This window comes from Cryptomeria japonica, chromosome 8 (genome assembly GCF_030272615.1).
Source record: "Cryptomeria japonica chromosome 8, Sugi_1.0, whole genome shotgun sequence".
Lineage (NCBI taxonomy): Eukaryota > Viridiplantae > Streptophyta > Pinopsida > Cupressales > Cupressaceae > Cryptomeria > Cryptomeria japonica.
Window position 1 is genome coordinate 220249802 of NC_081412.1, and position 12064 is coordinate 220261865.

The following is a 12064-nucleotide window of genomic DNA, read 5'->3' on the forward strand; positions in this document are numbered from 1 at the left end:
GCAATGGAGTGGGCCAATAAATCGGGTCAGGAGGTAGCTATGTTTCTTCTTGACTTTGAAAAGGCCTATGATAGGGTTGAACGGAAATTCATCATCATGATGCTTGAAGCATTTGGTTTTCCCAAGGTATTCTGTCACCTTGTCTAGGTCCTCCTCACGGATGCCCTTGCACAAATTGAAATTAATGGTTCTATCTCACAGGAATTTCAGCTTAGTAGATCTATTGGGCAAGGTTGTCCTCTTGCCCTTGCCCTTGCCCTCTTTGTTATTGCCTCAGAAGTGTTATACTACCTGTTAAGAGATGACACCTTATCTCCTAGAGTAAAGGGAATTACTCTACCAAATAAATATGATATGCTTAATATTCAATTTGCAGATGATACTGCATTATTTTTTGAGCTAGATAAGAGGAATATGGACTCCTTATCCCTCAAACTTAGTGATGCATCTGGTGCAAAAATTTCTTAGTCTAAATCCACCCTGCTCAGCTGGTTTGATCACCCTCTTGATTGGCTTGCGCCCTATGGGTTTTAGTGGGGAGATCCTAATAAGATTTCCAGATACCTCAGAATTTCGTTCTCTATCTCCCCTTGTCTTAAGGATATGTGGAATTGGATCAAAGGCAAGATTGAAGGGAAACTCACCAAGTAGAATAACCAATACCTCTCACTTGCTAGGAGAGTACAAGTCTATCAAAAAATTCTCTCCTCATATAGTATTTACTATGCATCGGTGTGGATGTTTAGTAACTACCAAATTAATGAGTTTTAGAAAATCATCAGAAATTTCTTGTGGTCAGATGGAAAAGGGAATAGAAAGGCTCACTCAGTCAAGTGGTAGTGGTGTTGTATGGATAAGGCTATCAGGGTTTTGGGGCTGAAGGATCTTAAAGCTCAAGGGTCTGCCTTAGCAGCTAAATGGATATTTCATGCATTGGAAGGAAATGAGCCATGGAAGATACTTATTAGGAATACTATTAGTTTGGGTGTTCCCAAAACTGCTAAATCCTAGAAATCCCTCCCTCTTAGTGACCTCTTAGTTGGAAGTTTCTTTGTCTCTACTGCGGGCTCATCAGTGTTCAAGTCAATTTGGAGGGTGTGCAAGAGCATTGGGCACAATATAACTAACAATTGGGCCAGTAGGGATGATCTAATATGTGTGGAAAGATCAATCTGGTGGAATTTATTCCACAATGGTAAACCCCTAGCCTTTACTCAAGGTTGTTCGACCATAAATTAGGCTAACAAAGGTATTTGCTGTTTTAAGGATTTTTTTTGAATGATGATCTCATCTCTTGGGTTGACCTCTCTGGTAAGTATCACCTCCCTTCTTCCAATAAAAGAACTTATAATATCATGTATAATGCTTGTGTTGCCTCACAACTTCCCAAAAGATGTGCAACTATTGATAACAGGTTTTTAGACTTCTCTTGGTGTGACAGCACTAAGCTATGTAAGTTGAAATTCATCTCGGTTTATAACTCTCTTATACATAATGATGACATTATTAAACACATTAATTCTTATTGGTATTCTGAGTCGACACCCATGCAATGGGGTAAGCTGTTTAAAATAGTTTGGAGCAGCCCGTTAGCTCGCAAAAAGAAGATATTAAGATGGCTACTAATTATTGATAAGATTCCTATCAGATTTGATCATAATAGAGATGTTCTTTGTACCATTTGTAAAGTTAATGAAACTACTAGGCATATATTCTTTGACTGTATTATTGCTAAGGAAATTTGGTTAATGTTTGGTTTTTCATTTCCATTGCATGTTAACCCTCTTGATATTGTTACTGGTTATATTAAAGGCATTAGAAAAGATAACAATCTATTTTGGAATCTATTATCTTGCAAAATTATTTGGTATATATGGAAAATAAGAAATGAAGAAAGGTTTCAAAGAAAAGAGAGGGTCCTTACCGAGTCTTTTCATAGACTCACACATTACTTTGTCTCTTCACAGGTGGATTTAGTGATTAGGCTGAACAAGGAGAAATTCCAGAGGTTTTTGAGTGACGGCCATACCAGGATCTTAATTCATGAGCTCTCTCACGACTACACATGGCATAGACTTAATGCTGAAGGTAGTCCTTTTGTCAGTACCCTGGATGCCCTTTTGGAGGAATTAGAGGCGATAGAGCCTTGATTCACCAGTAGATGATATACTCAGCCGGGATGAGAGATGACCAAAGATTGGTTTGGATGGAAGGCCCCATGGGATGGGTCGCATGGATGTAAAGAGTCAGTCATTTTACATGTTGTCATATTTTTTTATCTAGTCAGATGAATATTATTAGTCAATCCTTATTAGTTAGGGATCCAGGAGGATCAAAATACAAATAGTCCGTTATGGTAGCATGTATTTTGAGGCCGTTAAGTCTGTGAGACTTTCAGATTTGTACCCTTGTTATTTTTCTCTATAATCAATAATAAAAATAATTATTATATTATTAATAATTATTTTATTCATATATATGTTGAATTAAGGTTTTAATTTAATTTTAATTTAATTTCAACTTATTTTAATAATTATTATATTATAAGTATAATATATAAATAATTGATTTTTACGTATATCATATAAAAAATTTAATAATATCATTATTTAACTTATATAAATATGGAATAAGTTTCTAATACATATAACTATTTTTAAAATAATGAAATTAATAATCATTTTTTTTTTATTAGCAAAAGGCCAAAGCGAGAGAGATTTTATTAATAAAAGATAATTACAACTCCATTCAGTGTGGGCACCAGTAGGAAAGATTGGAGGGAAGAAAACCTCCGATCTAGCCCAGATCCATTAATGGATCAGAAAATTAATGCTAGAGATAGCTAGAAATAAGGAACATGATACATGAGTCCCTAGATAATGCATGTCCAAGTGAATCTACTAAAAAATAACACTTAAGGATCATCCACAATTTTCCTTAGTGCTGCGTATCACCCCTGCCCTGAAAATGATAACCTCGATCATGATTGTCACCACAGTACTTAACCTGAATTCTTAAATGTCCGGTATGGATCAAACCATTCCCCTTTTTCTGCAAAAGAACCTTATTACACCTTTCAACCCAGCTCAATGTTAGAAGGATTACAATAATTACAAACTCTAAAAATATAATAGCTTGTAACATAACTTTCTAATTGATTATTAAAGACAACTTCCCTCAGCCGGTATCGAAACCTTAGTTTGTCGAGAAAGTACCTGCCAGAACCCTCATTCCTGCCATACAACATAATACTGTAGAAAAATTTATCCGAAACATAATACCCCTAACCATAATGCCTAGCCTATACCAAATCCACCACTGGAAAGCTTAAGAGGTGAAGATAATTCACCTCCAATATTGAAGGATGTACAATCGAGGACAAACTATTGAGAAGACTAGTCAGACGTTTATTTCCAAATAGCCCGCCCATATTAAACACTAAGAAAGATTTAAACAGAGAAACCTGCTAGCCATCACAGATATTAATCATAACAATCATCCATCTTAAGTTAAAAAACCTTCCTATCATAAGGCCAACAACTGCTTTGTTTGTAAAATCCTGCCGGTAGAAGTGCAATTACAGGAAAATGACCATATATATACATATATATATATATACACACACACACATATATACATACATACATACATACATATATATATACATACATACATATATATATATATACATATATATATACATACATACATATATATATATATATATATATATATATATATACATACATACACACACACACACACACACACACACACACACACACACACACACACACACACACACACACACATATATGAATATATCTTGCTGGAGCCAATTTGACCATAAATTAAGAGAGTGGAATAGAGGCTCAAATGACTAATATAAATAGCTAAACCCATAAGAAGAAATTAGTGAACTAAATAGAGCAAAACAAAACTAAGGCTAGAGAGTATATAGATTAAGCATCCATAATTATTTTAACGTATAAGTCTAAGACATACGCAAGCAAAAAACTATTGAGAGTTTAAAGGTGACGAAAGGAGAAACCCGAGACAAAACCCCCCATTAATGGTCCAATAATTTCATGCTCGCAGCTCTGATAGCCAAAAAGGAACCAAAAAAGACAGAAGGTTCCCCCTATGGTAGGAGCCTCAACCTTTCCTTCCCTGCTTATGAGGGTCCCTAGAACCCGAGCACTTTGGATTTGCTGAAGAGGTGTCGGTAGGAGAGGGAGGAATTGGCATATCGTCCGGGATAACTGTGATGTTCTCAGCTTCAAGGTAATTGATCAACCATTTGTCACGCAAAGGATTTTTAACCTGTAGGAGAAATGAGAGGAAGGAAAAATTCTTGCTTCTGATAGGGCTATAAGCTTCAATGACCTGAAGATCATCTATAACCAGAATGGGGAATTGAGGCACCGGTTTGTTCATCTTGATAAGGATATCGTAGTCCCGGGGCTTTGGAGCAAAAAGTTCTTCATCAATGTTGACCACCACCCTCTCTAGTTCGCCCAACATTTCTGTTTTGAAGACCTTTTTGCACAACTTCACCACTACATTTATGTCTTTCTCAAGATGCATAGCTAATGCTAAGAACATCGTTGTGATGTCTGGATTAGCTCTAGGCCGGTCCTCATTTAAGATATAATAATTCCCCAGGGTTTTACTAACAACACCAATAACCAGGGGATTCAGGTGGACCAGAATGCCCTTCATTCTTTCTTCTTTGATTTCTCCTACAAAGGCCATCTGCCGTTTGAGCCCTAGAAGTCTTAGCGGAGTATCCATCTGAGTAATGAGGAAGATAAACTAGGACATCGACCAAATGATCTAAATATAGCAGGAGTATTAATGCTTTCTGAAAAACAACTCATCTAGCCACAGAGGAAAGCAGAATGCAGATAAATGATCAAAATCAGAGGGTCAGGATAAAAGTGGAGTGACCTTCAAGGATCTAAGAAATAATTACCCCCGCCTTAAAGCCTACAAGAAAAGGGTACTTATGCCTTCAATCACAGAGGGAGTGTCACCTCATCATTACTAGAGTACCATCACATTGGTACTAATCGAGGAATGCTGACGAAGGACATCCGAGCAAGAGAGGCAAATCTCTCTAAATAGCTACAGCTAAAGCTAAAAAGGCTATACTAAGCCTAGAAGGCTTAGAGAAGAAGATATGGCAAGCTCTAAAGGGGTAAATAATATTTTATTCCTATTAGTATGTAATGTATATATGAATATTAATACCTATATATCCATGTATACATATTTTAGTTGTAATGATATATGAATGCATGTCTATATACATATGCATATCCTATATACTGTTGCATCCTACTAGTCCTAAAATCTTATTTATCATCTGATATTATATATCAAAAAGTTATGAGTTGAAATATGAATATATCCGTGAATAATGGTTCATAAACATATAAATTTTTCCTTTATGTCTAAACCCGTATTTATATGTCTCGTAGGGTATAAAAGTTTTGGATTATATCTTGAAAGCATACCTCTATATATAACAGAAACTACTAATCAAATAATAGATGTTAACCTGTTTATCTATATATTGTGAGAGAAGGTGTATGAATAGATATAGGTATATATTTTATATATATCTATATATCAGTTTGATTGTTTTTTTTTTTAATATATATATATATGTGTGTGTGTATATATATATGTGTGTGTGTGTGTATATATATGTATATATGTGTGTGTGTATATATATATATATATATATATATACACGCACATATATATACATATATATATTTGTATATATATATATATATATAAATATACAAATATATATGTATACATATACATATATATGTATATATATAGATATATATGTATACATATACTTCCACACACACACACACACACACACACACACACACATATATATATGTATATGTATATATATATGTATAGATACATATGTATCTATATATACATACATATATGTATGTATACATACATATATATATATACATACATATATATATACACACACACACATGTATCTATATATATACATACATATATATATGTATGTATATATATGTATATCTATGTATATCTATATGTATGTATATATATGTATATCTATGTATATCTATATCTATATATGTATGTATATGTATATACATAGATATACATATACATATACATACATATAGATATACATATATATATATATATATATATATATTAATATATGTAGATATACATACATATATGTATGTATGTATATATATATATATATGTATGTATATATATATACATACATATATGTATATATATGTATATACATAGATATACATATATATAGATACATATATATATATATACATACATACATATACATATATATATATATATATATATATATATATATATATATACATACATACATATACACACACACACACACACACATATGTGTGTGTGTGTATACATATACATACATATATGTATATGTATGTATATGTATATATATACATATACATATATAAAATGTATGTGTATATACATATATAAAATGTATGTGTATATACATACATACATACATATATATATATATATATATATATGTGTGTGTGTGTACATATGTATATATATATATATATATATATATATATACATACATATATATATATATATATATATATATATATATATATATATATATATATATATATATATATATATATATATATATATGTATACATACATATATATATGTATGTATAAATATATACACATACATATATATACATATATATACATATATATACATATATGTATGTATGTGTGTGTGTGTGTGTAAAAGAGGATTCTATCAATTTATGTGTATATATAAATACCTATGCCTATATATGTTTGTGTGAGTATGTTTGTATATAAATCTGACTCCTATGAATATATGAAATTAATAATCATTATTCATATATAAATTGACTTAATTAAATAGATAATTTATGAATTAATGTTTCTTTTTTAAATAGGTTTCACTTTTTTTTTAATTTTTATATAGGCTTCACTTTAGTTTGCATTGGCATATTTCCCAAAGTAACTTGTGTAAAAGTGTGATCAGATTTCAAACAAATTAAGTGATAAATAGATTTTATTTTCACCATGGTTGTAAATATGCACTCTAACTACTTTTATTTTCTCTCTTTCATTCATTTAAACTTTAGTAAAGATCACTTTGACCTTTTTTTATTAGCTCACCTAGATTTCACTTTCACCACCACAATTATAGGTAGTTGTAGATATGCTTTATGATTAGGGATGATTAAATTAAAGTATTAGATTTAAATTACAAATTAACAATAAATATTATTTTATTCTATCTAATATTATATAATAATTTATAAATAATTAACATTATTTTATAATTGTAGAAATAAATTTAAGTTATTAAATTTAATATTATATGATAAATAATAAATTAATTTAATATTATTTTGTAATTATTTATTTATAAATTTAATAATTTGTTATCAATATAATAATAATAGTTATTTTAGTTAATAATTTAATATATATAATATAGAGATATAATAAAATAAATTAGATTAAATTAAATTAAATTTAATATGATAATTGAATAGATTATAGAAATAAATTTAAGTTATAAATTTAATATTATATAATAAATAATAAATTAATTTAATATTATTTTGTAATTATTTATTTATAAATTTAATAATATGTTTTAAATATAAAAATAAGAGTTTCTTAGTTAATAGTTAAATTTATATAATATAGAGATATAATAGAATAAATTAGATTAAATTGAATTTAATATGATTATTGAATAAAAAATCAAAACTAATGTTAAATTATTTTAAAATGTGATTATCAACACATAAAAGTTATTAGAACAATACGATGTTGTATGGGTCTTAAGAGTATTTGAACTCATAATGTATCAATATTCGAGAACACGTGTAATGGTATCTTCATAGTAATAAAGCTTACATCATCAAAATAGTATCTTCATACTCATAAGGTTGTATGTGAAACTAAAGCAAAACAAGTACAAATAAAATAGCATGGTGTAATTTAAGACTTCCAAAGGTGAGAAACAAGTACAAATAAGAGAAGTGAAAAAAAAGATAACAAGATCAATTGCAACAGAGTCAAACCGACAAATATTTTGTAGCTTCATACATATTAATGAAAAATGACACATCTTATGCAATTTGCAAGTATCTTCATCTGTTGGCACTCTCTTTCTACAAAATCTAACTTACCAATTAGTACAACTATGAATGGTTTGGAAAATATTGTAGTTGCAAATATTTTATGTTTTGATCCCTCATATGTTTTCCCTTTCCCTTATTCACTTCATCTCTCCTACTCTATCTCCCTTTCACTCCTCCCTTTATCTCTTTTTATCCATAACTCTCTCTCTCTCTCTCTCTCTCTCTCTCTCTCTCTCTCTCTCTCTCTCTCTCTCTCTCTCTCTCTCTCTCTCTCTCTCTCTCTCTCTCTCTCTCTCTCTATATATATATGTATGTATGTATGTATGTATGTATGTATCTCTCTTCCTTTCTCTTCCCATATATTTCTATCTCTCTCTCTCTTTTTCTCTTTCCATAAATCTCTATACCTTTCTCTCTTTATCTCCCCCTATTTCTCTTCATGTTTCTATTTTTCTATCTCTACTTCTCTCTATTTGTCTATCTCTAGATATCTCTTCCCTTCTCCCTCTCTCTGAATCTTCTTATATATCTATATCTCTATCACTTTGTCTCACCATATCTATATCTCCCCCTCTACCTCTCTACCTCTCTATCTCTCTATATGTTTCCCTCTCATTCTCTCACTCTATCTCTCTTCCTAGACCTCTATATCTATTATCTATTTACCTCTCTATTTCTTGATATTTATTGTTCCATCTCTCCCTCTATCTTTACTTCATCATCTCTCCATATCTCTCTACCTCTCTCTCTCTCTCTCTCTCTCTCTCTCTCTCTCTCTCTCTCTCTCTCTCTCTCTCTCTCTCTCTCTCTCTCTCTCTCTCTCTCTCACTCACATTCTCCCCCTCTCTATATATTTATCTCTTTCATTTGTATATATATCCCTCTCTCTTGATTTCTTCCCCTCCTCTCCATATCCCTCTCCCTCTCCATCTCTATTTATGTATTCCTCTATATCTATATTATTAGTAACGAACCCTTATTGTCTCCTTGATTCAGAGATTTTGTTTCAATCTTGTTTAAATCCTTAAAAATAGATGCATAGTTTATTTAACCCTATTAATTCTCCATTAAGACCTTTTATATCTCTCTATATATCACACCCTCTCTTCTTCTTTATTAATTGAGGTCCCTCTCTCTCTATATCTATATACCTCTGTGTATATCTCCCTCTCCCTTTCCCACACCCTCTCTATATATTTATCTATCTCTCCCTCCATCCACCCTCCTTTTCTTCTTTTCCTCTCTCTCTACATGTCTCCCTCCCTTTCTCACTCTCCATATTCTCTCTGCTTCCTCTACTTATTTATATCTCCCTCTCCAAGCCTCTTCTATCTCCCCTCTTATCTCTCCCTACCTCCTTTGCCCATATCTCCCTCCCTCCCTCCTTCCCTACCCCTTCTCTCTCTCTCCTCCCATCTGTGTGTGTGTGTGTGTGTCTGTCTGTCTCTGTCTCTCTGTCTCTCTGTCTATCCGTCTCTCTCTCTCTCTCTCTCAATTTCTATGAATCTGTAGGGGAACGCTATGAATGCTGGTACTCAAGGACAACGGGTGGGTGAAAAGATAGGGAGCGGTCAGGATGATAGCACGGTTTCTGAAGATGGGGACCCACAAAAGGTGGGGATTCCAAATGACCCTGGAAAGGGACCTCATGATGTGGGGGGTAGAGTAAACCTTGGGCCTCCCTCTTTGGTATCAAACCTGGCGGTAAGTCGGCATTCTATCCTTAATATTATTTTGAATCCGGCTTCTGGGTGTTTTGTGATTGTTGTCCCTAATCCAGTGAATCAGGGAAAACTTTAAGAAACCCCTCCCTTGGACAAGGTGTAAAAACCTGGCGAAAGTTGTATAATTCTGAAGAAAATTTTAATTTTACTAGTGAATTTTTGCGGTTCATGGAGAAAAATAATAATCTCCATTGGCGAATTAGCCGTGATCGCTCAAAGTTTGTGAAAAATCGTGGCAAATTGTACTATTTTTAAAACCCAAAAAATATTTGCATGGGCGAATTGTAATGTTTTTAAAACCAGAAAAATATTTGCATTGGCGATTTCAACCTATTTTCAAATCATAAAAATAAAATATTGGCGATTTCAAGCTATTTTCAAACCATAAAAATAAAATATTGGTGATTTCAAGCTATTTTCAAACCATAAAAAAAAAATATTGGCAATTTCAAGCTATTTTCAAACCATAAAAAAAAAATATTGGTGATTTCAAGATATTAACTTTAGGTAATTAAAACACGTGGCACACAGTCATCAACTCTCTGTCTAGAAGATTACCCATTAGAAAATCTCGCGACCTAGCGACAAGCCCTTACGACTCTCTCTATCTCCAACTCACAAGCTGAAAATGGTAAGCCTTCATAACCTCGAGATCTAGCGACTGAGGGAAACTAAATTGGCACTCGCCAATTCTTGGCCACAAATGTTAAGTCCTCATCACTGCAGCGACTTGGAGATAGTGGTAACTTTAACCCTTGTCGTGTACTCGCCAACATAAAAATTTTTATCTCTTAACCGCTAGCACTTCACTCGCAAGCTCGCGACTTGATTAGGTCTTTAGACATTTAACTTCGTGAGCTGGCGATAACCATTAAACCTAACCACAAATTGTCTAGTCGCTAGCTCGTGACCTAAAAATGCTAACATTAAACAAACATGAGAGCTAGCGACAACTATATGAAATGAGTTACTCGCTAACTCTCATGGCTATAATGTATGACATTAGACCAACTCAAGACCTCGCGACCAAAGCAATTTCACTAACAATCTTTAGCTTGGTAACATAAAACGCTAACACCCAAAAAGCTAGAGACCTCGCGATGTAAACCCAGACCAACTTGTCACCAACTCGCAGCTTGATCACATCTTCAAACATTTTACCTCGTGAGCTGGCGATAACCATAAAACTTAACCACAAACTATCTGGTCGCTAGCTCGCAACCTAAAATTTTTAAGGCTTGGATGCTGACTCGTTCCTGAGGGACTAGTTTGAAGGTTTCTCTTGAGTCGAGGTTGATTAGACAAGTGAGGATGACGATTTCAGAGGCATAAGAGGATTTGATAGCTTCTGAGTTAGAGATGGGAGATCACGGATTTCTCTGAGAAATAAGAGCTCAGGTTGCTTGTTGTCAGGGATTCTGAAGCAGAATTTGTCCAATCAAGGAGGAATAAAATCAGAACAAAATCATTCACAATAGATGAGCCTTAGCAGGATGCAGTGGATTTGATAGGCATGACTTCTAGAGTCTAGAGTCATGTTGAAAAACACCAAAATGATGATTTTTCACGTGAATGAGCATCACCAAATGAAGTGTGAAAATATTATAAATACAATGGAGTGGTGACTTAATTGGTAGAAGAGAAACTCAGAAAAGAAACCTTTTTCATTTTTTGAGAGTGGTTTTTTCCTCAGAAAAGAAGATGATGTTTGAGCAAGATCGTGCATGGAGTTGTTGTGTGCTCTGTGATACCGGATGGGTGTTTTTTTGTTTTCTTCTGTGTGAGATTGTTTATTGTCAGAGGGGTTGTGAAAGTGAGAAGGATTGCCAGAGGGGGTGTGAAAGCCTTTTCTTGTCAAGAAGGGCCAAGCATGGCACATCCTCTGCTTTTACTCTGCCATAGGATGGCAAGGGGTTTGAAGAAGGAGCCTGCAGAGGAATGAAAGAAGGATTTGTTTGGGTGGGGAGTGGCAGCCAATCATCTTTGTGATGACATGGAAGCTGCAACCCCTCCCCAACATATTACATTTACCCTAAAGTTCCTGTTTCCACTTTCCCTGATCGTGGGCATGAAGGCTCAAGTTCCTCTTTCCATTTTCTCTGTTCCTGGGAA